Below are 27,617 nucleotides of genomic sequence, written 5' to 3' on the forward strand. Positions count from 1 at the left end.
GAGCAACAGTCCAACAAGTCAAAAGGATTCAACCGACACTGATATGACACAGAGAGAAGCAGCCATTCAGAGGACGAGCTGCTGATATTTGTTTTTTTTTACCAAGATAAATGATTTGACAGATGAGATGCTAATGAATGATTGGACTGCTGCTCTCAGTGTTTCCTCTCCAGATGAAGGTGTGGACTCTGCTATGAGTCAGTGGGAGGACAGAGAGGAGGGAGTCCCTCCCTCTAAAACCACTCTGTGTGGGGAACATGACAGCCAGACCAAAGCCCAGAAGTGAGAGGACCATCTCTAACTGTCCACCACTCAGATCACTCCACCATCATTATTCACACTCAAAGCTCTGTGTATTGTGTTTCAGCTCAGAGAAGCAGCACAGACCTAGACCTGGGCCTGGACATGGACCTGGACCCGAACCTGGACCCGGAACCGGACCTGGACCCAGCTGTTTGTCCTTCAAGAGTGACGACTCAAAGGAGTTTGGTACTGATTTTAAACAACATGACAAAAAGTACGTAGTTGTAAATTGTGTTCAGTAACACATAATCCATAATGTCAGTAATTAAATATATATTTTTATTGTATTGATTTTTATTAATTATATATAAAAGTCTTCCATTCAGAGAGAATTTCCCTAAATATGTGAGCTTTAATGAATTTCTTTCTATCAGGATCCATCAGAGACCAGACTGTCCTGAAGCTGAATCCAGCTGTGTGCCCATGAAGAGTGACGAGTCTATGGGTTATCCTCTAGTCTTCAAAGATAGACGCCACTCTGTTGATCAAAGGTGAAGATTTCAAACTGATAATCAGCAAGACGTGTAAATGTTTACCACTACAGGGAGTCCTCTGATTCAATGTTAACATCACTTCATGGACCTTTACCTTGTGGTTATCTTTGTGTGGGTAGACATAATGTGAGCTATTTCTTACTGATTCCTCCACAGAGTGGACCAGGAGAGCTCAGAGGTTCCCAGTGGTCAGTCTGCCCAGCGGCATCAAACACACCTGGACTCCATATTTATGGTCTGTACATGTACAACAACTACTTTTACATCTATTCTGTTCACAATCATCTCCATGCTGCACCAGTGGATTGTCAGTCTTTCCAACATGGATCTGATGTTTGCTTTCAGGATTTCAGTTTGATTTGTCATTCATATAATCTTCTATTCCAGCTGCTGGAGGAGAACATCTGCAGTTTTGTGAAGAAAGAGCTGAAGAAGATCCAGAAGCTTCTGAGTCCAGATTACCCAGAATGCTTGGAGAGTCAGAGGGAGGATGATGACGTGTTGGACGGTGAGGATGAAGAGCAGAGGAGGAACAGCAGAGAGGCATTTCTGAAAATCACACTGCACTTCCTGAGGAGAATGAAGCAGGAGGAGCTGGCTGACCATCTGCAGGGCAGTAAGAGGATGTCTCTAAAGATTTAACATGCTGGATAAATGGGACATTTACTAATGTCTCAAAATATATTCACATACTCAAAATGTTGAAATATGTTCTTTGACTTATTGATCTGCTTTGTTGTGTGTTCATTCAGGAAGTCTTGCTGCAGGTGGTAAGCGTAAACTGAAATCTAACCTGCAGAAGAAGTTTCAGTGTGTGTTTGAGGGGATTGCTAAAGCAGGAAACCCAACCCTTCTGAATCAGATGTTCACAGAGATCTACATCACAAAGGGAGGGACTGCAGAGGTCAATGATGAACATGAGGTCAGACAGATTGAAACAGTATCCAGGAAACCGGACAGACCAGAAACAACAATCAGACAAGAAGACATCTTTAAAGTCCTACCTGGAAGAAATGAACCAATCAGAACAGTGATGACAAAGGGAGTGGCTGGCATCGGGAAAACGGTCTTAACACAGAAGTTCACTCTGGACTGGGCTGAAGACAAAGCCAACCAGGACATCCAGTTCACATTTCCATTCACTTTCAGAGAGCTGAATGTGCTGAAAATGGAAAAGTACAGCTTGGTGGAACTTGTTGATCGCTTCTTTGGTGAAACCAAAGAAGCAGGAATGTGCAGAGGAAGTTTGAAGAAGTCGTGTTCATCTTTGACGGTCTGGATGAGTGTCGACTTCCTCTGGACTTCCACAACACTGAGATCCTGACTGATGTTACAGAGTCCACTTCAGTGGGTGTGCTGCTAACCAACCTCATCAGGGGCAAACTGCTTCCCTCTGCTCGCCTCTGGATAACCACACGACCTGGAGCAGCCAATCAGATCCCTCCTGTGTGTGTTGACATGGTGACAGAGGTCAGAGGGTTCACTGATCCACAGAAGGAGGATTACTTCAGGAAGAGATTCAGAGATGAGGAGCAGGCCAGCAGAATCATCTCCCACATCAAGAAATCACGAAGCCTCTAAATCATGTGCCACATCCCAGTCTTCTGCTGGATCACTGCTACAGTTCTGGAGGACGTATTGAAGACCAAAGAGGGAGGAGAGCTGCCCAAGACGCTGACTGAGATGTACATCCTCTTCCTGGTGGTTCAGTCCAAAGTAAAGAATGTCAAGTATGATGGAGGAGCCGAGACAGATCCACATTGGAATAAAAAGAGCAGAAAGATGATTGAGTCTCTTGGAAAACTTGCTTTTGAACAGCTGCAGAAAGGCAACCTAATCTTCTATGAATCAGACCTGACAGAGTGTGGCATCGATATCAGAGAAGCCTCAGTGTACTCAGGAGTGTTCACACAGATCTTTAAAGAGGAGAGAGGACTGCACCAGGACAAGGTGTTATGCTTCGTCCATCTGAGTGTTCAGGAGTTTCTGGCTGCTCTTCATGTCCATCTGACATTCACCAACTCCGGAGTCAACCTGCTGGCAGAAGAACAAACAACCTCCTGTCAGTGGTTTCTACATAGAAACAAACCTGAATCAACATTTTTCTACCAGAGTGCTGTGGACGAGGCCTTACAGAGTCCAAATGGACACCTGGACTTGTTCCTCCGCTTCCTCCTGGGTCTTTCACTGCAGACCAATCAGACTCTCCTACGAGGTCTGCTGACACAGACAGGACATAGCTCAAAGACCAATCAGAAAACAGTTGAGTACATCAAAAAGAAGATCAGTGAGAATCTGTCTGCAGAGAGAAGCATCAACCTGTTCCACTGTCTGAATGAACTGAATGATCGTTCTCTAGTGGAGCAGATCCAACAGTCCCTGAGTTCAGGAAGTCTCTCCGCAGATAAACTGTCTCCTGCTCAGTGGTCAGCTCTGGTCTTCTTCTTACTGTCATCAGAAAAAGATCTGGATGTGTTTGACCTGAAGAAATACTCTGCTTTAGAGAAGGCTCTTCTGAGGCTGCTGCCAGTGGTCAAAGCCTCCAACAAAGCTCTGTAGGTGCACACACAACTATCCGGATTAAATTTAGTTTTTTATTTATTCATAAAAAATAACTTGTTTTGTTATGTTTTACTGATTCGTCTTCAGGCTCATTGGCTGTAAACTGTAAGAGAGAAGCTGTGAATCTCTGTCATCAGTTCTCAGCTCCCAGTCCTCTAGTCTGAGAGAGGTGGACCTGAGTAACAACGACCTGCAGGATCCAGGAGTGAAGAGTTTGTCTGCTGGACTGAAGAGTTCACACTGCAGCCTGAAAACTCTCAGGTCAGAATTAAACTTTTTTCAGAAGTTTACCCACTGACCCCTATTTCCTTCACACGCGTTTGCTCTGTGCTGCAATCCCTGCAAGCAATCACGGCTATTCAAGTCAAGGCTTGACATTCCACCACCTGATCTATTTTCATATGAGCTGCGGGGCATTTGGACAGCAGGTCAGGAAGTGGAACAGCAAGAGCATCCAGTCAATTTACCAAAAGACACCCCCCAAAACTTTACACGTTACAAAACTGCAGCGCAGTGGTGGAAAATCCGGGTAAGCCATCATTGGCTTTTTGTATTTGATTTTTTAACTGACTGACTTAACATTCTTCTCAGGCTGAGTGGTTGTAAGCTGTCAGAGATAAGCTGTGAAGATCTGTCCTCAGTTCTCAGCTCCCAGTCCTCTAGTCTGAGAACGCTGGACCTGAGTAACAACGAGCTGCAGGATTCAGGAGTGAAGTAGCTGTCAGCTGGACTGAATAGTCCACACTGCAAACTGGAAACTCTCAGGTTAGTGTACTGCTGTTTGAAAATGATGACCACCTCAACTCTTTTTTTTCCAAATTCATTAATTACTAAATAGACTTCCTGGATAATATTTTTAGGCTAAGTGGCTGTAACCTGTTGGAGAGAAGCTGTGAAGCTCTATCCTCAGTTCTCAGCTCCCAGTCCTCTAGTCTGAGAGAGCTGGACCTGAGTAACAACGAGCTGAAGGATTCAGGTGTGAAGCAGCTGTCAGCTGGACTGAATAGTCCACACTGTAAACTGGAAACTCTCAGGTTAGTGTACTGCTGTTTGAAAAGGATGACCACCTAAACTCCTTTTTTCTAAATGCATCAATTATTAAATGGACTTCCTGTATATTATTTTCAGGTTGAGTGGCTGTAACCTGTCAGAGAGAAGCTGTGAAGCTCTGTCCTCAGTTCTCAGCTCCAAGTCCTCTAGTCTGAGAGAGCTGGACCTGAGTAACAACCTCCTGCAGGATTCAGGAGTGGATCTTGTGTTAGCTGGACTGAATAGCCCACATTGCAAACTGGAAACTCTCAGGTAGGTGTACTGCCATTTTTTTATTTGTCTAACACTCAGACCTGCCCATGAAAAGAACGACAAACAAGTGCAATGTTATTGACTGTAAAGGTCTGCAACAGACACACAATCAGTGACACTCACATAATCACAAGTGCAAACAGTGCATGCGTTGTCTTCGTCTGGTGCCGCCGCCGCTAGCTTAGCGTAATGATTGGAATCCTTTGTTGCCATTAGCATATTGTGAGTAAACGTGACCCAACAACAACAAAAACAAAACCTAATTACTTCTTGTGGCCTGCGTATTCACAACGAGTAAAAATAGCAATGCAGATTAAGACTAGACAATTTCCTAGGCAGATATTGACATGGGACTATATTGGGTGGAAGTAGGCTACAGCTGAAGCACTGCTACTCAGACACAGAGATATCGGCAGCCCGCAGAGCTCTACGACTGGTGCAAAGTCACCCTTTCTGGGTTACTGGACCACCAAATGCTGCTGCCCATCTGGCATTAGCATTAGATAGTATTTCAACTTAATATCTGATGATGCAAAGAGGAAATTTTTGGATTTATTTCAGTAAATATATTACATATTGGACCTTTAACGTCCTGGAATACTGAGTCTGAAATTTTTGTCTGAATTTTTTCGCATTTTCAAAAATAAATATGACCTAATTTTCCTAGTTTTCCTTGAGTTCTCCAACCCTTCTTCTTCACAGAGGGCATGTCAGTCAGGCTTAGGACTTCCTGAAAGTGTTCCTTCCACAAACAACACTGACAATATCTCCAACTTAAAGTGTGTGTGTGTGTGTGTTTAGTCTTACCTTGACCTGAGCTACAATCATCCAGGAGACTCAGGAGTGGAGCTGCTGTCAGCTGGACTTAAGGATCCAAACTGGAAACTGGACACTCTCAGGTATGGACTGATGGACAACACTGTTTCCCTGTCACTAACTTATTAACTCTGGTTCATGTTTAATGGACGATCTGAGTAAAGGTGTATGAAGTTGATTCTGACTTTGTTTCTTCCTGCAGGACGGACTATGGTGGACCGCAGAGACTGAGACCTGGTGTGAGGAAGTGTGAGTGTGTTTAAAGTTTAATTTTTAAAAACTCTGCTGCATGTTACACATGCCACACTACACAAAGCTACAAAGAAGGAAAGGAAAGACCTTGTAATCTCTGAAGTTGTGAGGATTGAAGAGGAGAGCTACAAAATAAAAACAGTGAGCCAACAGCAGCAAGGGAGGTTGACAACATAGGAGGCTGTGATCATCATGGGCGGATATGTGGAGGATGCCCCAAGCAAGGCTTAGCTTCCTTATCAGGACTAGGTATGATACCCTTCCCAGTCCCCGGAACCTGCACCTCTGGTGTGGCTTAGAGGAGACCTGGCCAACTCTGGGACTCCCAGAACCCCAGCTTGCAGCACATACTTTATGGCTGCAAGGCAGCACTGACTCAAGGCCGGTACAGAAGGTGCCACGACCAGGTCCTGCACAAGCTAGCCGAAATCCTTGAGGCCTGCAGGCTAGAAGCAAACAGGGCCAGTCAAGCAACATCACAGCAGCTGATCCAATTTGTCAGACATGGGTTGAGGTTCACAACAGCACACACCTAGTTAACCTGGCTCACCAGTGACTACTGTGAATAGAGCAGTTGGCTTCCAGGGAAGACCAAATGGCAGGATGGAAGATGGACTAGGACAGACAACATGGTAACAACTGGCACGAAAGACAAATCAAAGGAGAGAATGCGGTTGTGGTTGGTCCAAGGTGACAACCTACCTAGGCCTGCAAATCCATCGGGGGAAGTCAAAATGCAGAGGCAGCAGCCAGATGCAAGCTTGCACTGCAGCAGAAGGTCAAGGAGGAATCTTAGCCAGGTTGAGCAACACAGTGGTATTGATCCTACCATTGCATCTGGTGAGAGAGAGAAATACCAGCCTTCCCAGGAGGATTTGCTTCGACATCAGCACAGCCCACACTCTGAGCATCACAACAAAACACCCAGCAGGGAACCCACAAGATGAACATCAAAGAAGCCATTTCGAAAACCCAAAGTCAAGTGGCCTAAACACATTGACAAGGAGGAATGGCGAAGCTTCGACCAGAGCCAACTGGTGATGTTCCGGGATTAAAGGAGTGAAAAATCAGTGAATGGTGGCTCCCGGCTGTCGACCCTGCAGCTGGCACAATGGCATCATCGGAGGTTTGTCAGGCCGAAATGCCAAGCAAGTGGACCCATCTGTGCTCACACCTATAGTTTCTTAACTGAAGTTTGATGATTTATTTCTCCAGAGTTTCAGTCCGGATCTGTTTTCCGTCAGCTGCTGGAAAGATGTTAGAATTCAATCAATCAATTTAAAATTCAGTGGGGGTGGGAGAAGTTTGGAGAAGACATGGAGAAGGACTTTCGGTGGGCACCAAAGTGCTTCTGGAAAACTGGCCACCTCAGGAGGGATGGGGAACCATCCAAGCTGTGTACAGTAGGGATGGGACACTGTTGACCTCAACTGAGGCTTAGGGGTGGAAGGAGCACTTTGAGGAACTCCTGAATCCGACTAATCCCTCTATGTTAGAGGCAGAGCTGGAGGATAATGGGGAACCCGATTTCCCAGGCGGAAGTCACTGATGTAGTCAAACAACTACACAGTGGCAAAGCCCGGGATTGATGAGATCCGTCCAGAAATGCTCAAGGCTCTGGGTGTGGAGGGGCTGTCCTGGTTGACACGCCTTTTCAACATTGCGTGGAAGTCTGGGACGGTGCCAAAGGAGTGGCAGACTGGGGTGGTGGTTCCCTTTTAAAAAGGGGACCAGAGGGTGTGTGCCAATTAGGGGTATCACACTTCTCAGCCTCCCTGGTAAAGTCTACCAAGGTGCTGGAAAGGAGGGTTGGAAGTCGAACCTGGGTTGAGGAGGAACAACATGGTTCCGTCCTGGTCGTGGAACAACGGACCAGCTCTTCAAAGGATCCTGGAGGAGCCTGGGAGATGCCCAACCGGGTCTACATGTGTTTTGTGGATTTGGAGAAGGGTGACCGGGTCCCCGGGAGATACTGTGGGGAGGCCTGCGGGAGTATGGGGTGAGGGGGTCTCTTCTCAGGGCCATCCAATCTCTGTACAACCAAAGCGAGAGCTGTGTCCGGGTTCTCGTAGTAAGTCGGACTCTTTTCAGGTGAGGGTTGGCCTCCGCCAGGGCTGCGCTTTGTCACCAATCCTGTTTGGTATTTATGGACAGGATATTGAGCAGGCACAGTGGGGTGGGGAGGGGTTGCAGTTTTGGGCTGGGGATCTCATCGCTGCTCTTTGCAGATGATGTGGTCCTGATGGCATCATCGGCCTGCGACCTTCAGCACTCACTGGAGGATTCGCAACTTCAACGGTTGGGATGAGGATCAGCAGCTAAATCTGAGGCCATGGTTCTCAGCAGGAAACCATGGAATGCCTTCTCCAGGTAGGGAATGAACCCCCAAGATGAAGGAGTTCAAGTACCTTGGGGTTGTGTTCGAGTGAGGGACAAACCCAAAGTCAAGTGTGCGGTATTGCATTCAAATCGCATTGACAAGGAGCCAGAAGGCAAAGCTCTCGATCTACCGGTCAGTTTTCGTTCCACCCTCACCTATGGTCATGAATGGGTCATGACCGGGATTAAAGGAGATGAACAATCGGTGAAATGGGTTTCCTCAGGAGGGTGGCTGGCGTCTCCCTTAGAGATAGGGGTGAGAAGCTCAGTCATCCGTGAGGAGTCGGTCAGGCCGCTGAAATGCGTCGAAAGGAGCCAGTTGAGGTGGTTGGGGCATCTGGTAAGGATGCCCCACCTAGGGAGGTGTTCTCCAGCTGGGAGGAGGCCTCGGGGAAGACCCAGGAGGTGGATTATATCTCCAACCTGGCCTCAGTCCGGATCCCCAGTCGGAGCTGGTTAATGTTGCTCTGCTGGAAGTTTGGGGTGTTGAGCTGCTCCCCAGCGACCAATCAATCAATTTAAGATGGATGGATGGATGGAAACAACAAACTGATCACAGTGGTCAAACTGAACTAATTAGTGATACACAGATTAATCGGTCGGCAATTATGAGATTTGAGATAATCGGCAATGGTTGAGCCCTGCGCTCAGGATTTGTAAACTGAATGACTTAAGTCTGGATCATTTTATCATCAGAGGCATCATTTTATTTTCCTGTTTGTTCTTTTCATAATATTCTTATTTGTAAACAATGGAAACTATTTAATTGATCATCTTTAATAATGATTATTGAGATATGATAGTTTACATAGGATTAATTAAAGGCACCCTATAAGTATCCACAGCCATGCTCAGTGGTTGTGGATACTTTCAGTGTGTTAGGTTGTCAATAAATCAACAGATGATAACCTGCAGCTGTATTGTATATTTTATTCTCTCCATCAGATGTCTGTGAACTGGAACTGGACACAAACACAGTAAACAGAAACCTCAAACTGTCTGACAACAGAAGGGTGACACATGTGGAGGAGGATCAGCCATATCCTGATCATCCAGACAGATTTGACTACTGGCCTCAGCTGCTGTGTAGAAATGGTCTGACTGGTCGCTGTTACTGGGAGGTCGAGAGGAGAGGAGCAGTTCATATATCAGTGAGTTACAGAGGAATCATCAGGAGAGGCGGCAGTAAAGACTGTGTGTTTGGATTGAATGATCAGTCCTGGAGTCTGTTCTGCTCTGATGATAATGGTTACTCTGTCTGGCACAATAAGAGAGTAACAGCCCTCACTTCCTCCTCTGTCTCTAACAGAGTACACTGCTACTCTGTTATGTGGACTGTCCTGCTGGCATGCTGTCCTTCTACACAGTCTCCTCTGACTCACTGATCCACCTCCACACCTTCAACACCACATTCACTCAACCTCTTTATCCTGGGTTTGGGGTCGGCCCTGGTTCCTCAGTGTCTCTGTGTTCTGTGCAGGTCTGAGATACACTGTATGAAGCTAGCTGAGTGAATGTAATGCTGCTTTAAGTTTTTGGAATATCTGTGTCCATGTATACAAGCTGTAAGAAAAGCTTCTTTGATAACTGATTTGTTTTGTAATTAACTTTTATATTCAAGTAAAAACAACTGAGGCTTTGAGCCAAAGACTAAAATATTAAAGTTTGAAACTGAGCTCTACTGTCTTGAAACATTTGTTTTTGAAAGAAACTCATATGAATGTCAAACATCACCTGAGAAAGGGGAACCTGCGTATTAATTTGACATGCAGTACTGTGTCAACGTTTTCTAATCAAATCTGAAATAAAAATGTGTTAATATGTATTGTAAAAGTGTATGAGGCATTTTGATAGAAGTTGGTGATGACCATTCTGTTATGGCAGCAGTTGTTGGGTTAATGCCAGTTATACACAGTCTTAAATAACCTTAAACATCTACAACAGTAAAATGCAACATACACATTAATGCAGCTGTAATATTAATCCAGAAACAACAGATATAATGTAATAAAGTTTTGAAAGTATGACTTTTACTTGTAGGAGTATTATTACAGTGTATTAGGACTTTTACTGCAATAAAGGAGCTAAATACATATTGTGTCTTGTTGAAAACCGTCTTTGGGGAAATATAAAGACTTTGAAAGACACAATAACTTCCTCTTTTAATATATTTCATTATGAATTTATTTCATATGTCAAAGCCCTTAAAGTTAAAAAAAAGTAATGCTGTAAAACTCTTAGTTATTGAAGTATATGAATTACAAAAAAAACCTAGCTTTATTTTTCATGTACTTGTTTCAAGTTTTTGTTTTCATAAATTTGCTCTACTTGTAAGCACCAGGGGCCTCATGTATAAAAGACTGCGCAGCTTTCATACCAGAAGATGGCGTATGGCCAAAACTTACCTAGGCAAAGTAAAACAATATGTATTTAGGCTATTGAACTATAATGGCTAATGCCTATGTTCATATGTATTGCCTCATTTATGTATTTTATGATTTATTTCATATGTAAAGGGGGGCAAAAATGGATGATCAGTCGCTCAGGAAGTTATAGGCTACAGTTTCCTTAAGCTTAACGTGGTTTAATCTACCTAAACAATGATCAATGATTACCAAATTTCTCTCTCATATTGCTACTCATATCCACTGAAAACTGTCAAAAAATACAACCCAAAGTCCAATTATTATGGACGTTATCGGACTGATAACTGACTGATATCTGATTGATCATTGTTTAGGTTAAACCATGTTAAGGTTTTTCACGTTAAGCGATTGAGAATGTCCCGGCAGCAGTTGAAGGAAATTGTAGCCTATAACTTCCTGAGCAACTGATCATCTGTTTTTTGCCCTCCTTTACATACATATAAATAAATATGGCTATGAAATCTATCATGAAATACATAAATATGAGCAATATGAACATAGACATTAGTCATTATATTTCAATAGCCTAAATACATATGTTTTACTTATATTTATTTCAGGGGACTTTTATTTATTCCGTCTATTTATATTTACGTTATAAGGAAGTTTTGTTATCTCACAGACTTCATCTAAAAGCAACTAGCCAGCCTGCCTGGCATCAGTGCATCATAGCATATCACTATCTGCAAAGAAAAGAAAATATAATTAAATCATGAGCGCGGCGGATTGCCAGCTCAGCTAGAGCGGGTAACGCCAGCTCTGCAGACGGACCAGAGTCAGTCAGCACCGGGGAGCGAACCTTGGGGACCGAGATCCCAGTGCTGGTGGCTAGCTGCTAGCTAGCTGCAGCAGCTAATATTAGAATATTAGACCCAGCACCGGAGGTCTGATCTCCATGATCTGATCCCGAACCGCCGGTGACTCTGCCAGATCAGCAACCAAAAGTTTGCTGGGATTGTTAATGGTGGGCTAACGGTAACGTTACAGCCGTGAACCGAAATTCTGTTTCCTCAGTTGGTTCGATTGGGGCGGAGTTGTCTGCGGCGGGTAGAGACAGAGAGTCAGAGGGAGGCAGGGAGAGAGGGTAATAAATAAATGTGATATTATGATATAAAATTCCCCCCAAGCATTATCAAGAGTACAGGTTTCCAAAGTAATTTCAGCCTGGGCTGAAAGCAACACTGGTAGGCTAGGCTGGCCCTGTTGCCTTGGAAATGACAACATCCGGCCTCTGAATATGAAAAAACATGCCTTTTTTCATTTCTATTTCCGAGTGATTTTATTTTTGTTATATGAAATAGAAAATGAAAATCACAGCATATTTTAAATTTCTCTCATCCCATTTTGACCATGAAAAGGAAAAAAAATGCCTTGTATTTCAATTTCAAATATTGTATTTTAAAACGAAAATCAAATAAACATCGTTTTTTGTTTTTCAATACCTGTTTATGAAATGAAAATCGAATGAACGAGAAAGTACACGGACCCAAACGGGCCACCTGATTTCATTGTTTTAAATAAAATAAAAATGTGACTTCCGTTTTTGGTTTCAAATGATAGAACAAATTGAACACAGACTTTTTCATTGTTCAATCCAAAAGGAATTGTCAAAAAAATCTAACATCAGAAACAATGTTTTCCTTTTTTTGTTTTGAAACAAAACAAAAAAATTTCATTTTTTAATTACAAATGAATTACAGATTATCCAATGATACCCAGACTGTTGTTGCCTTCAGGTGCTGCTCCTAAACTAATACCTTACAATTTTGACTGATATAAGTTGTTGTGTTTCTTCAGTTTTCCCCTCCAGATGTTTTAATAACTTACTGTTTAAAACCTACAGGTCATAAACACAACACAATATAATGTGACAAAGATGTTGAAAAGTAGAATAAAGTGAGTTTTACCTTCCAGTTCCTCCCTGAAGGAAGAACTGGGATTGGATGTACGACACAAACGCACAAATACCACAAATACTTCCACTCATAAACTGGTATTTCTATAAACAGAAGGTGTGCACGTCACACTGACTTCAGACCAGCGTACACATGGTTTTAAAGCCAGCTGCAGGTGATCAGGTGAAAATGGAAAACAGGCTGACAGACAGAATCTTAATAATAAAACATTGTTGTGATTGTGTGTTTTCAGCTGTAAATCTGTAAATCACCATCAGATATATTTATAAACTGAATGAATTGTTATAACTGTATTGTTGAAGTTAAAGTATGTTAAACATCATTCACAGCTGACTATGAAATGAAAGTTTAAATGATTTTCTTTCAGTTATTGTCAGTAAAGTTGTTAATATATCATCAGATGATAACCTGCAGCTGTATTGTGTCTTGTTCTCTCCATCAGATGTCTGTGAACTGGAACTGGACACAAACACAGTAAACAGAAACCTCAAACTCTCTGACAACAACAGGAAGGAGATATTTGTGGGAGGGGATCAGTCATATCCTGATCATCCAGACAGATTTGACTCCTGGTCTCAGCTGCTGTGTAGAAATGGTCTGACTGGTCGTTGTTACTGGGAGGTCGAGAGGAGAGGAAGGGTTTCTATATCAGTGAGTTACAGAGGAATCTGGAGGAGAGGAGTCAGTGAAGACTGTAGGTTTGGATGGAATGATCAGTCCTGGACTCTGAGTTGCTCTGACGATGTTGGTTACTCTGTCTGGCACAATAACAGACAAACAGTCCTCACTTTCTCCTCTGTCTCTGGTAGAGTAGCAGTGTATGTGGATTGTCCTGCTGGCACTCTGTCCTTCTACACAGTCTCCTCTGACTCACTGATCCACCTCTAACTTTTATTCTTATACTGCACTATCAATTTTATTCTTGTCTTTTAATGTTTTTAATTTGTTTATTATTGTTTTTTAATTGTTTTCTAATTGCTCTTTAATGTTTTATGTAAAGCACTTTGAATTGCCCTGTTGCTGAAATATGCTATATAAATAAAGCTGCCTTGCCTTGCCTTGCCTCCACACCTTCAACATCACATTCACTCAACCTCTTTATCCTGGGTTTATGGTCTTCTCTGGCTCCTCAGTGTCTCTGTGTCCTCTGTAGGACTGGGTATAAAGCTCGGTGAATGTAATGTTGCTTTGGGTTTTTGATATATCTGTGGCCATGTATACAAGCTGTAACTAAAGCTTCTTTGATAACTGCTTTGTAATAAAGTGTTATATTCAAGTAGGAACAACTGCAGCTGTAACTATAATATTAAAGTCTGAAACTGAGCTTTGTTGTCTTGAAACATTTTTTTTTAAACGCCTACAAATTTCCAACTTCATTTGAAAGTTGGGAACCCTGAGGATTAATTTGACATGCAGTTCAGCACTGTGTGTCAATTTTTTCTAGACATAAATCAGAAATAAAAATGAATTGATTAATAAACTTATATAATTGTTAAAGTGTTTAGTAGCCTATATAAGTTGGTGTTGACCATTCTGTTGTTGCAGTGGTTTGTGGGTTGATACCAGTTATACACAGATTTTTATTTTTATTTACATACGTATTTCATTCAAACAAGCAAACAAGTGAATGCAAATACAAAATCCCAAGTCATAAATGAAAAGTAGCAGAAAAAAGATTTATCTTAGTCTGCCCCCCTTTCACATATCATACATCAACAATGTCACAAATTGCAGGGAATGGAGGACCCAAATGCAGAGAGCACGCGGAAGATTGTTGCTTGATGATTTATTTCACAAATAAACAAAAAAAAAGTACATACCCGGGGCCTGTTTCACAAAAGCAGAATATATAAATCCAGGATAACTGATAAAGCGAGGCTTGACCTAGTCTAAATCTGTGCATCCTGGCTTGGTGCGTTTCACGAAGGCCGAGCCAGGCTGAGGAGGAGAGACTAGGTCGAGTCAGGCTGAACTAATTCAGATAGATGCGCGTCCACGGCTTTCCACAAAAGACCGCGAGGTCGATCACAGATTTACTGATGCCAAAATGGAGAATACGCATTGTACATACTTTATACAGAGTGAACAGCAGCTTCTTGTGGAAGTATGATGACGTGAAACACATTATTTGAATAAAAAGAAAATAACACGGCCGCTGTACTGGAACAGCGAGAGAAAGTGTAGCAGACGATCACGGACCGACTGAATGCCTAAGCAGCCTAAATATATACATTAACTGACCACTGCTCTGAATGGAAACCCTCATAATCCTACCATTCAATGATGAGGCTACTAATCATTTGCACAAATTAACAATTGTATTTTCTATAACGCTAGAATATGAAGCGTAAATATCTCTTTCACTCTGTTCCTCCCTCTCTCTCATTGGCTAAAATATTAATTTCCTAAGTCATATTAACTTCCACTACTCGCTTTTAATGCAAAGTGTACAGGTGTTCGTTTTTGCAAATGACAAGTGACACATTGAATGGTTTCATTTAAGAGCAGTAGTTCATAAATGTATATTTTTAGACTATCATTTAGTCTGTCCGCTATTATCTGTCACGCTTTTTCTCGCGTTTTTTAATTTTTTATAGAGGACGAGTTTCCTTCTCTACATATTATATGCCTTGCTCCCTGGTATATATGGACATAGAAAATAAAGACACTGAAGTAATTGGACTGTAAAATCTAGAAACTATAAAGATAATAAAGTGATAAATTCCATGCACACTGTAAACATAAATGGAACAGAGTGTATTCATCTGTTATTTCCCCCCAGGCAAAATATAAGGTCAAAAACCATCGTTGTTACATGAATGTACAGTAGCCTACATCACTAGATAGTTACTGGTCCAGTGAACTACGGCTATAATTTGGGAGGATTGTACAATTAGGATATGTTCTTAAAATTGTACAATCCTCCCAAATTATAGTCCCAGTTTACTGGACAACACAAATTGTGTGTTAATAATGCCAAATACAATGCAAGAAGTACAAAGATGATCCTTATTGTTAAAGAATAAAAAAAGAAATTATAAACTAAAATAATTTAAGGTGCATTGGGGAACTATAGAAATGTACAGCATTGTATGTATTGCCCTTAGTAACAGACTTCAATTAAAACTCATTTGAAATTTTATTAGCCTTTTCTAATTATCTCAACAACTGCCATAATATATTCATCAAACTTCTTACAACAATGTGAACAGCAGTCTTCATACAGCAATATAACAGTAACAATGACAAATTTATAATTATAAAAAAATAATAATGGTAAATAATAACAGTACTTAAATGAACAGCAATATGCACCTGTTGTATTTTAATCCAGGCTGATAACAAAAGGGTAAAACCACTGCTGAGTGAACAGAAAAGGTTGCAGGATTAAATAAATCCTGGCTGTTAGCCTGGTCAGGACCAGGCTAGCTGCACAGAATAAATCTCCATGGTGATTTATGTGCCTCTGCTTTCGTGAAACCGAGTCAAGGCTAAATTCATCCAGGATAACCAGGAAATCCCGGCTTAATCCCTTATCTTGGTTTTGTGAAACAGGCCCCTGAAGAGTCCAGTAGGCAACAGGCAAAAACTAATTCCAGAACAACAGAACAGGATCTCAAAAAACTGGAACTCAGAGACAAAAGGTAGACTCCATGTACGAACATACTCACAGAACACACAGCAACAGAATACGATGACCTGACACAAAACAAGGGAAACACAAAGACATACATACACTAGGTATAATGGTTAAGTCTAAAACTTAAAGCCACTGAGGGGCTGCTATGCGGACTTAAACAATCAAACAAACAAACAAACAAACAAACAAACAGTCTATGGCTAGTAAACTAGCTGACCCGCTCTCTTCTACCGCTCAGTAGTCTCCTGTTGATATCACAGACTCCAATAGTCATTGCTGTATTTTGCTGGCCATTTATTGATCACAAAGTTCTTCATATCAACGTGCAAGAAACCATGTGTCCATCAAGCTCCATCAACAAACATTTCATCATCCACATGAGTGTTGCGCACTGTAGCGATTTAATGCGGTCAAATGCGGTTTGTGCTCCTCCATTTAACAGCACCCCTAGTTACCTGTTGAAAGGTTCCTACCTATATAGATGTAGCTCATATGCCTACTAGTGCCACCAGTGGACAATTTGTGTCCTACACCCAAACCAATGAAAATGGCTCTTGCACTAGGTAATAAGGAAACAGGTGAAATACATTAGGGCTGGGCAGAACAATCAAAAAAGGCGGGAAAACACAAGGCAGGAAGTAAAACAAAACAAGACTAGGGAGGAAAACAGAGACTTCAAAATAAAACAGGAAACACTAACAACAGAAACTAACAATCGTGATAAAACAAAACCAATAACATATACGTTTTAAGCAACAAAACAGTAAAATGCAAAATACACATTAATGCACCAGTAATATTAATCCAAAAACATCATATACATATATACAGTATATATATAGGGAATATTTTACTGCACAGTGGATAATAAAACTAGTAAAGGAACTCGGAGAAATATAAAGACTTTGAAAGACACTTCCTCTCTTTTAATATATTTCATCATGAATTTGTTTCATATGTCAAAACTCTTAAAGTTAAAAAAGTAATGCTGTAAAACTCTTAATTATTGAATAATATGAATTACAAAAACCCATAGCTTTATTTTTCATGTACTTGTTTTTGTTTTTCCATCTTCTTTGTAATTTTTATTATTTGTTTTTATAAAGTTGCTCTTTTTGTAAGCACCTGATCCTTTATAATATTAGGAAGAATTTTGAGCCATATTGTTTATATATGCATTTTGTTTTGTTGTAGCATAAGCTTTGTGATACTCAACAGCTGAAGCACACTCTTGGTTTCCCTTTTTATACGGTACCACCACATCTCCAGAATGTGTGTGTGTGTGTGTGGTCTGTCTGATCTCAGAGGAAGGGTGTATTTATCTGGCCTCAGCGCTGAACTTCAACCCCTCTCATCTGAGAGTGCTGGGCCTGAGCTACAAATCAGATAGCTAATGTGAGACTCAATAAGGTAGCTCAATCAGGTAGCTAACGTCAACAACAAAATGTCAGGAAACGACACCTCTGGCCATTCTGTTGGGTCGTTTGTTCAGTCACTTATAATGTACGGACAATCCGACGCAATAAGACCCAGTTTTTTATGTCTCTTGCTCTGTCAAGCAGCAAAAGTGCTTTTGAGTAGTCCATACTGAGTTAACGCTATGTTATTCGGTCAGGGGGAAAGGATTGTTTTCCCCCATGACAGCTCTGCCACGCCCGCAGCTATGACAAGTCTCCGATCAAGTGTAAACTTCTCAGTTAAGTTTAAGTGTCATCAGCTTAATTATTTCACCATTGAGAAGGGAACCTTGGCTATGCTTCTTGCCTTGCAACATTTTGACGTTTTTGTGAGTTCCAGTTCAGCTGTCTAAGAGGTATACACTGACCCAAACCCCTTGGTGTTCCTAACCAGGATGTACAACCACAGCCAGAGGCTGATGCACTAGGCATTACTGGTCCAAGAGTTTAATCTTGACATCAGAGACAAGAAAGGTGTTGATTATGTTATTGATGATACTTTGTCCCGGGTGTAATTTACACCCATTGACTTTCTTTTTCCAGTGTAAAAATTAATGTGGTGAATGAATTTGTTTGTGTGTGTGTGCGCATGTGTGCTGGGTTGGTCGCTTGAGTTTAGTATTGTGTCATAAAGTGCTGTAACTTGAGTTTGTAGACATATATTTTGATAAGGAAGATTGAAGGTCAAAGTCAATCTCTCCGGTTAGTTCACTTTCTCCCGTGTTGTGACGCAGATGTTTCTCCATGTTCCACTTTTGGTAGGTGACAATTAAAAAATGAAATTCAGATGTTTGTGTGAAAAGCTGCAGTTTGTGTTGATAAGAGCTCAGCTCTGTGCTAACAGTTAGCCACCGTGTTCTGTGAGTAGCAGAATGACTTGTGTTGATTTGATTCTCAGTAATGTCTAATGTGCAGTAAAACTACCAATGCCACTATCTAAAAAAAAGCTTGAAAACACTACACAAGTATAATGAGCTAAATGTACTTAAAGTACACATTGCAGTAAAATGGCCCCTGTGGGTGTGGTACTATAATCTGTGATATACTTACTGATGTGTTCAGTTATAAGCTGCAATTTACTGTTTTCAACCATTTTATATGAAGCTGAAATGATTCTTTTAATTATTGATCAACCGACTGAATATGTTCTTGGTTAATCAATGAATTAAACTGTCTGTTGAAAGATAGAAATGTGAGAAATGGCCATCACAAAGTGGCTTCTTCAGTTAGCTTGTTTTGTCCATAAAAACTCCAAAACTCCAAATCCCCAAATTATTGTTTACTGTCGTATAAAAGACGGAAAAGCTATAGATGGTCACCTTTAAGAAACTGAAGCCATGAAATGTTTTGAAAATGATTTAAACCTCTTACTTCAAAGAAGATGTATTATTTATTTCAATTCATCAACTCTTTGTTCTTAACTTTTCATTTAAACTATCAGTTCATCAGATTTAATAAACTTTGTTTTGTCTGTAAAATGTCCATTTGTAAAGTAACTAGTAACTATAGCTGTCAGATAAATGTAGTGCAGTAAAAGTAAAAACTACCACAATATGGAAATACTGAAAATACAAAAAACTTTGTATTTGTATTCCAGTACTTGATTAAATGTAACTTAGTTGCACCACTGATGTTGGACATGTTAGTTTTTATAGTCAATGTTGAATTCTTGTATTTAGGATGAAAAATCAATCATTTACCAGTTTATGAGATCTATGGAGTTCACAGTGCTGCAGTCTGATCCAACGGTCCTGCAGTAAATCCTCTTTATAAAGTTTAGATAAAACTTTATTGATACCCAGAGAACAATTTCAGGTGTTGCAGCAGCATGAAGACAGAAGAAAGTACAGGCAATATGAAGTATATAGAAGTCTATATAATATTTATATAGTATGTCCTTTCAAGTACATACTTATACTTAGTAATACATATTTCATTATCCATTTAATAAATACTATAGTTTAATATGAAATAAGATGCATGTTAACACTACCCAAGATATTGAGTGGCTCCCTATGACACATTTCTGGGGGTGTCACTGAGTATGTTAATGAATATATAGCACGGAGGATGACTTCTGCAGAATGAGGGTTGAATGAGGAAGTATTGCATAGATGTGTCAAATTAGTATTTTTTAAATGTATTTAGAAGTTAGCTTTCAGACCAGGTTTAGTGAAAGAATAATCAATCAGTTATTATCAATACTAAAGTAGAGTTGTTAACTTTTTAACTTTTAACTTCAAATCAAATTTGTTTCATACACACAGGTCCATATATGATACTTTAGAGTTATAAACAATAATAATGGTCAGTAAATAACAATAACAATGTGGGTTGATGGTCATTCAGATTCTGCCTCAGGTGTCTCCAATGATCCACAAAGACTGTCATTACAACAGCCAGGAGCACAAACAAATGAAGCGGTATCGCTCTCATCTGGACAAAGACCCCACAGAGGTTTAACAGCTGAGTTTCCTTACCATTCAGTTGGGACTCAAGAAGTCTCTTGGATGAGACACAAAATGTCTTCGAGCTCTTTAACTAAGTGCAGTTGCCTTTTAATTTAACCTTCCTTGGATGTTGTTGTGGTGACAGAGAATCTCTCCTAGCAGATGATTCCTCTCTACATGAAGGTGTGGACTCTGCTATGAGTCAATGTGAGGACAGAGAGGAGGGAGTCCCTCCCTCTAAAACCACTCTGTGTGGGCAACATGAAGCTCAGAGGTGAGAGGACCATCTCTAACTGTCCACCACTCAGATCACTCCACCATCATTATTCACACTCAAAGCTCTGTGTGTGTTGTGTTTCAGCCCAGAGAAGCAGCACAGACCTGGACCTGGACCCAGCTATTTGTCCTTCAAGAGTGACTGGACCGTCAAAGATGGATGCCACTTTGATGATCAAAGGTGAGGATTTCAAACTGATAATCAGCAGGGGTCTCATTTATAAACGTGGTTTACACACAAAACGGGGCTGAAAATGGGCATACGCAAAGGTTGTGATTTATAAAAAACAAACTTGACGGGAGAATGTGCGGTCCTCCACGCAAACTCTGACCCATGCGTACGCACATTTTGGAGACAAAATAGGAATTGGCGATGCAGATGGTGAGGTGGTGAACTGAAGTCAGACTGCAGAAAGTAAATGGGAATAACTATAAAAGTAAAAAAAATAAAAGTATTGATGGTTACCATGAAGATTAAATCCAGCAGTGTTATTTGCGCTTGTACCGAGTGATAATTGTTCCATAAACACCTCCAACTCAAATCTTAAATAAAAAAAATGTCTTAATGTTTAATCGGCGCTGTCTCCACGTCACATTGGCCCTCATTTATGAAACGTGCGTACGACCTAAAACAGGCGTACGACGGGTGTACGCCGATTCCTACGCAAAGCTCGGCATTTATCAATTTGGACGTGAGCGTAGGCTGCGATCAAATCTCACGTCTGGTCTGAACTTGTGTACGCAAGTTTCTGAGTCAGCGTGGCCTTGCGGTGCAGCATATAATCAGTTTAACAGGAGAAGGAGAAGTCATCACTTAATCACTTATCAGCAATGGTAGATCTGGCTCTTTTAGAAGACCTCTATGAGCCGGTACAATAGTGCACACGTACGCACACGTGCCACGGTGGATCGCTCCATCGGATTGTTTAAGGGCAGATGGCTCGCATCAGTGGGGGGACCCTATACACGGCAGAAAAAGTCTGCAACATTGTTTTAGCCTGTGGGGTTCTGCACAACATCTCGCAGGGAAAACTGGGTGCCATAAATGTAGCGATGGAGCCAGATGACCCGATGCCCAGAGAGCACTGTCCAGAACAGCCCCAACTGAAGGAGACAGGATATTATTATTCCTCGCTTTTAAAAGGTAGCCTATAGGGTTATGTTTGGCAATGATATTCAATACAGGAAACATGACGATGCACAACATTTTTATTTATTATTCAGGTTTTCATTTCTATGTCGTGAACGATTTATTTCTGCCATTGACCGAGTTATTTCGGCTTGTTTTCCCAGCCCCTCTGCTGTCAGGAGACAGGGTCGAGGTGGTGGTCCAGCACGGGGCTGTTGTCTCGTTCTGACTCGGAGGACACTACTCCGCTACCGTGTGTTTATTCAAATATAAGTACACCATGTAGGCCTAAGAGATTGCAATATTAGCCTGTATATTAGCCTACTATTAGGACTATAGAAAATGTGTCAAGGATGTATAAATTAAATAGGCTAAACTTCAGCTGGAGTCCGATTTACTACAACACTGTTCACCGCATCAGTGATCTCTTTCAGTACGCATTCTTTCTACAGCCTTTAATACCAGTTTTCAGGCTGCCAAATAATACACGTTAGTGCAAATGAACCTGAGATATCAGGGTTTCAATCTCCACCTCTGAAAAGTGCCGCTTCTCAGCCGGATTACGTCTCGCCATGTCGTAAATTGTAGGGGCGAGGCCTCAAAACCGAGAATATATTGGGGCGTGTTATTTAAATGACGTTCGTTTCCAGCCGCCGCATTTATCATTGTACGACCATTCTTACGCTCTGATTGGTATGATACGAACGTTTCATGAATCCCACGTGAAGCCTGTCGTAAGATGATTTCTGCGCTCATATCTGCGCTGGTTTCTACGTTAGGTTAATAAACGAGGGCCATTGTCCGCTACGGAGCGCAGGAGGAGGAGATGGCCCGACTCCATGGAATACAGAAATACATGTTAGCATTCACCCTAGCATTAGATAACGGCAGAACACAGTGTGAATAACTAAATATCTGTCTTTAATACTGTGCATATATCATCAAATGTCAAAGTCTGAAAATACAGCCGTTAAGGTCTCGCGCATTACACTTAATGGCCCTCATTTATGAAACGTGCGTACGACCTACAACAGGCGTACGCAGATTCCTACGCAAAGCTCGGCATTTATCAATTTGGACGTGAGCGTAGGCTGCGATCAAATCTCACGTCTGGTCTGAACTCGTGTACGCAAGTTCTCGAGTCAGTGTGGATTTGCGGTGCAGCATATAATTAGTTTTGCAGCATATAATTAGTTTTAGTTGAGGAGAAGGAGAAGTCATCAGCTCTTTTGATCATTGTTTTAGCCTCAGTAATGGCAGGATCTGGCTCTTTTAGAAGACCTCTAGAACAGCCACCAACTGAGGGTCTGCAACATTCACTTTTTAGCCTGTGGGGTTCTACAGGAAACATCGATGCACAACAGGAAGACTTCGGTTTTTGCCATAAATGTGACCGTTATGGAGCCAGATGACCCGATGCCCTCAGCTATTGCCTCGTTCCGACGAACACGAGTAAAATAAAAGACACTGCATAAACTCCGCTACCGTGTGTTTATTTAATTATAGGTGCACCTACATGTAGGCCTAATAGATTGCAATAGAAGCCTGTATATTACTATTAGGACTATAGAAAATGTGTCAAGGATGTATAAATTAAATAGGCTAAACTTCAGCTGGAGTCCGATTTACTACGGCAACACTGTTGACCGCATCAGTGATCTCTTTTCATCCCGCATTCTTTCTCCAGCCTTTAATACCAGTTTTCAGGCTGCCAAATAGTACACACGTTAGTGCGATACGAACTTTTCATGAATCCCACGTGAAGCCTGTTGTAAGATGATTTCTGCGCTCATATCTGCGCTGGTTTCTACGTTAGGTTGATAAATGAGGGCCATTGTCCTCGTTATCGGTCCGAACTTTAATACTGTAGTGCAAAACCTGCATGAAGAAAAGTGTGTTTGCCTCGTCTTCAAATTGTATCTCGGGGTGGGGGATACCACTAGTTGATGCTGTGATTTTGGCAAGGTGTTAACAATCACAAATTGTTGTAAACATAAATACTGCGGTGACCCCCGGGCCAGTAGTGCATGCATGGCACTGCTGGCCCTGCAGGACTACGCCAATGGAAGAATCAGGAGAAAAAGAGACTTCAGGGACCATGACGATGACTGGCTAATATGCCGATTTAGATTCCCTAAAGATGTGCTTTTGGATTTATGTTCTGAATTGGGTCCAGTAGAGAGGGCAACGCGCTGGAACCGTGCCATCCAGGTCCAAATAGGCTACAGGTCCTCGCCACTCTGGTGGAAACCAGCTGTTTCCAGAGGGAAATGTCAGACAGCTAAGTGTTTTTTTTAAAATAAATATTATATATAATCTTCAACTTTATCACTAATGCTTGTTTGGATATAATATATTTTTCTGTTAAATCTTATTATATACGTCTGGTATATCGAAGCTGTCCCCGAGTGCCTAATGGCTGCTGTTTTATACGTATTATTAATATAGGTAGTCTATAAATCAGGGTTCCCTACACTATTGTTAAGGAGGGTTCAGGTTTAGAGGTTGATTGCCATTGTCATGGGGCACCGCTCAGAATGCATAGGAAAAAGCCAGAGAGACGTTCAGTCCATTCAATGAAGATTTATTTAACAAAAGGGGAGGTAAATGATACTGGATAACATAACAGAACAGACACACATGGGTTGGAGAATCTGGGAAGAAACAAAATAGAAATTACAACTTAACAAAGTTAATATCCTCACATGATAATCATAAAGTAACTAAATAAAGCTGTCATGCAAATATCAAACAGGTTATCAAGAACTAAAGTGCAAAGTAAACTTCATCTTACCAGCTGCCGCCCCATGTGAAGGTGTTGAAGAGACTGACTGAGAGTGAGTGCAGTCTTAAATAAGGAGTGACCAGGTGAACTCAATCAGGTAATCAGAGCAGAAACAAAAGCCAGTGATGAAGACAGGGGAGAAAAGGAAGTGAGGTACAGGAAGTGAGGTAAGTGTGAAAAGAAAGTGTCAGAATAAGATAAAAATAGGGATCTTTAGTACAGCCGCCCCCAGATTTCTAGTTAGAAATGTGTTTACAGACCAAACCAGAATCAACGATCATCAGGTAGGCCAGGAAGGGGGATTAGATGAACTACAGGTCTGACATAGGACTTGTCTTTCACTGTAACTGCAGCTGTCCTAATGTGGCCATCTTTGCTTGGTAGGAGGCAAGTCACCTTTCCTACAGGCCAAAGAGCTCTTGGTAGCTGCGAGTCAACAATCATCACAATGGAGTTTAGTTGCAGATCTTGTTTTTCCTGCTGCCATTTGTGTCGTGTTTGAAGTGATGGTAGATAGGATTTGATGTAGGGTTTCCAAAAATGGTCAGACAATATCTGGGCATGGCGCCATCTCCGTTTACCGTGAAGATCAGAGTCTGGGTAGGACACTAGAGGGAGTGCTGCATCATGTCGTCCCATGATAAGAAGGTTGGGAGTGACTGGATCAACATCTGCGATATTGGAAGACACATAGCCGAGTGGTTTTGAATTAAGGATGCCTTCAATTTCAATTAACACTGTTCTCAAAACCTCCTCAGTAACCATTTGTGCACCAATGGTTGTGCTGAGAGCACTCTTTACCGAGCGTACTTCCCTCTCCCAGACTCCACTGAAGTGGGGTGCGTGTGGAGGATTAAAATGGAAGTGGATTTTTCTCGTTGCCAGTACTGACTGGAGAGTGGGAGAAAGGTTATTCGAAGCATCCTGTAATTCTTGGTTTCCTCCTCTGTAGTTGGTTCCTTGGTCACATAGGATCTCGTTTGGTTTTCCTCTCCGAGAAATGAATCGTTGGAGGGCCATGAGGAAGGAGTCTGTATCCATATGACAGAGGAGGTCAAGATGTACACATTGTGTTGTGAGGCATTTGAATATTATACCCCATCTCTTCTCAGATCGGCGGCCGATCTTGACATTGTATGGTCCAAAACAATCTGTTCCTGTTGAGTAGAAGGGAGGTTTAAATAACCTGAGACGGGCAGCAGGTAACTCAGCCATCTTTGGGAAGGTTGGTTTCGCTCTCCACTGCTGACATGAAACAGTTGCGCTGATGTCGGCGCACTGCCTCTCGTCCTTTCAAGATCCAAAACTTCCGACGTATTTCAGCAAAGAGTCTCTCTGATCCAGTGTGATGCAGAATTCCATCATAATCCTGAATGATCAGTTTTGTCACATTGTGAGTGGGATCAAGTACAATTGGATGAATTGACTACACATCTAGTTGATCGTTTTGACGTAATCGACCTCCAACATGAATTAGTCCAGTGGTACTGCACAGTTCTGGGGATAAACATAGTAAGCGACTATGTGGTGGAAATGGTTTCTGGTCTTTGAGAGAAGCTAGGTCCTCACCAAAACTGTCCGCCTGTGCTTGTCGAAGGATTTCCTGTTCTGCTTTCAGGTAGTCAGTTGCAGAAGGATTTTGACTAGTCAGGTTGGTGAGGGATTTCGCAGTGACATCCAGAAGCTCTTGGTAAGTCTTGAAACCATTAGCAGCAGTGTTGATAATACCACAGAAGTAAGACCTTTTCAACTCCATCCAGTCATTAGATTCATCAGGTTCAACAGATTGAAGTTTGGGCCAAGTATCTGGAGGTTGATACAAGAATGGTGGGCCATTGCTCCATCGGTTTGGACAGAGGCTATCTGACAATGATTTGCCTCTTGTAACATCGTCTGCAGGGTTATTGGCTGAGTCAACATATCTCCAGTCCTGACTGCTTGTGAGATTTTGAATCGCCGATACTCTCGCTCCTACGAATACTTTGAAGCGGCAAGACTCTGCTTGAAGCCAGTGGAGTACAGTGGTAGAATCAGTCCAAAACGTTGTGTCTCTGATTGGTATGGTCAGTTCTTTTCTGATAAGGTCACAAAGGTGTGCACCGGTTAGTGCAGCACATAGCTCCAATCTTGGTACTGACAACTGCTTCTTTGGGGAGACACGTGAACGGGCTAACATAAAACCAACCTCCACTTGGCCTTTGTCATCTTCCGATCTTAAGTATGCAACAGCACCATACGCATGTTGAGAAGCATCACAAAAGATATGGATGTCTTGCACCGTGGGGGAAGTATCCATCTCTTTAGAAGTGTAACATCGAGGGATGGTGATTTGAGGGAGGTAGAGAAGTTCCTTTTCCCAGGATATCCAAGCTGCTAGGATGTCCTGTGGAAGAAGAGGATCATCCCATTCTCTTTCCTTTCTCCATAGTTGTTGAACCAGAATCTTTGCACGAGTTGTATAAGGTAGGAGGTAGCCTAATGGGTCATATAGACGAGCAAGGACTCTGTAGATGTAACGCATTGTTATGGTATGTACTTCCAAGGTTCTGTATTTGTACCTGAAGAGGTCAGGTTTGCAGTCCCACAGCAATCCTAGTGTGCGTTCTTGGGGATCAGCTCGGCCTTCAGAGAGCCAAAGTTCACTGCTTTCGGATCTTGCTTCAGATGGTAAATGGCTGATCACAGCAGGATCTTTGCTTGCCCATTGACAGAGGTCAAAGCCTCCAGTTGAAAGGGTAGCTCTTAATTTGTCAAGGAGTGTTTGAGCTGCGACGGGTGAAGGGAAGCTTTGCAGGCAATTGTCAACATAGAAGCACTGGGTTACTGAATTCTGCACCAATTCATCAGGTTCGTTGTCCTTCACATGTTTCTGCAGGGCATAAATTGCACAACAGGGACTACAAGTGGTACCGAAGGGTAGGACTTGCCATTGGTACACTGTAGGGGGAATATCTTTGTTCATATCACGCCACAGGAATCGAAGAAGAGGCCGGTCTGGGGGCAGGAGACGGATTTGGTGAAACATGCCTTTAATGTCACCACTTACTGCTATGGCATGTTGCCTGAAACGCAGCAGTACACCAAGGAGTGACGGCCCAAGGATTGGTCCTGGTAACAGATACTTATTGAGGCTTTGTCCTTGGAAAGTGAATGAACAGTCAAACACAACTCGATCTTTGTTGTTATGAGTTACCATATGGTGAGGAATGTACCAAGCTTCGTTGCTGCTGCGAACCTCTTCAGGGGTCAGCTTGGCCACATAACCAGCTTTCTCAAGCTTAGCAATTTGATCACAGTATGATATGGCTTTCTCTGGATCCTTTGATAGTCGGGTTTCAGTGTTACGAAGTCGTGACATTACTGCAGAATGGGGAATGTTTAGAAGAGGAGAATTTGCTAGCCTAAGAAGGGGAGTGGCATAGCATTCAAC

At 41.9% G+C, this 27,617-nt stretch overlaps 1 pseudogene; it reads left to right on the forward strand.

The window, feature by feature from the left end:
* Window positions 1-1,376: 1,376 nt before the first annotated feature.
* Window positions 1,377-5,385, forward strand: LOC114570231 (NACHT, LRR and PYD domains-containing protein 12-like; annotated as a pseudogene).
* The last annotated feature ends 22,232 nt before the right edge of the window (window positions 5,386-27,617 follow it).

This window comes from Perca flavescens, chromosome 15, assembly GCF_004354835.1.
Source record: "Perca flavescens isolate YP-PL-M2 chromosome 15, PFLA_1.0, whole genome shotgun sequence".
Classification (NCBI taxonomy): Eukaryota; Metazoa; Chordata; class Actinopteri; order Perciformes; family Percidae; genus Perca; species Perca flavescens.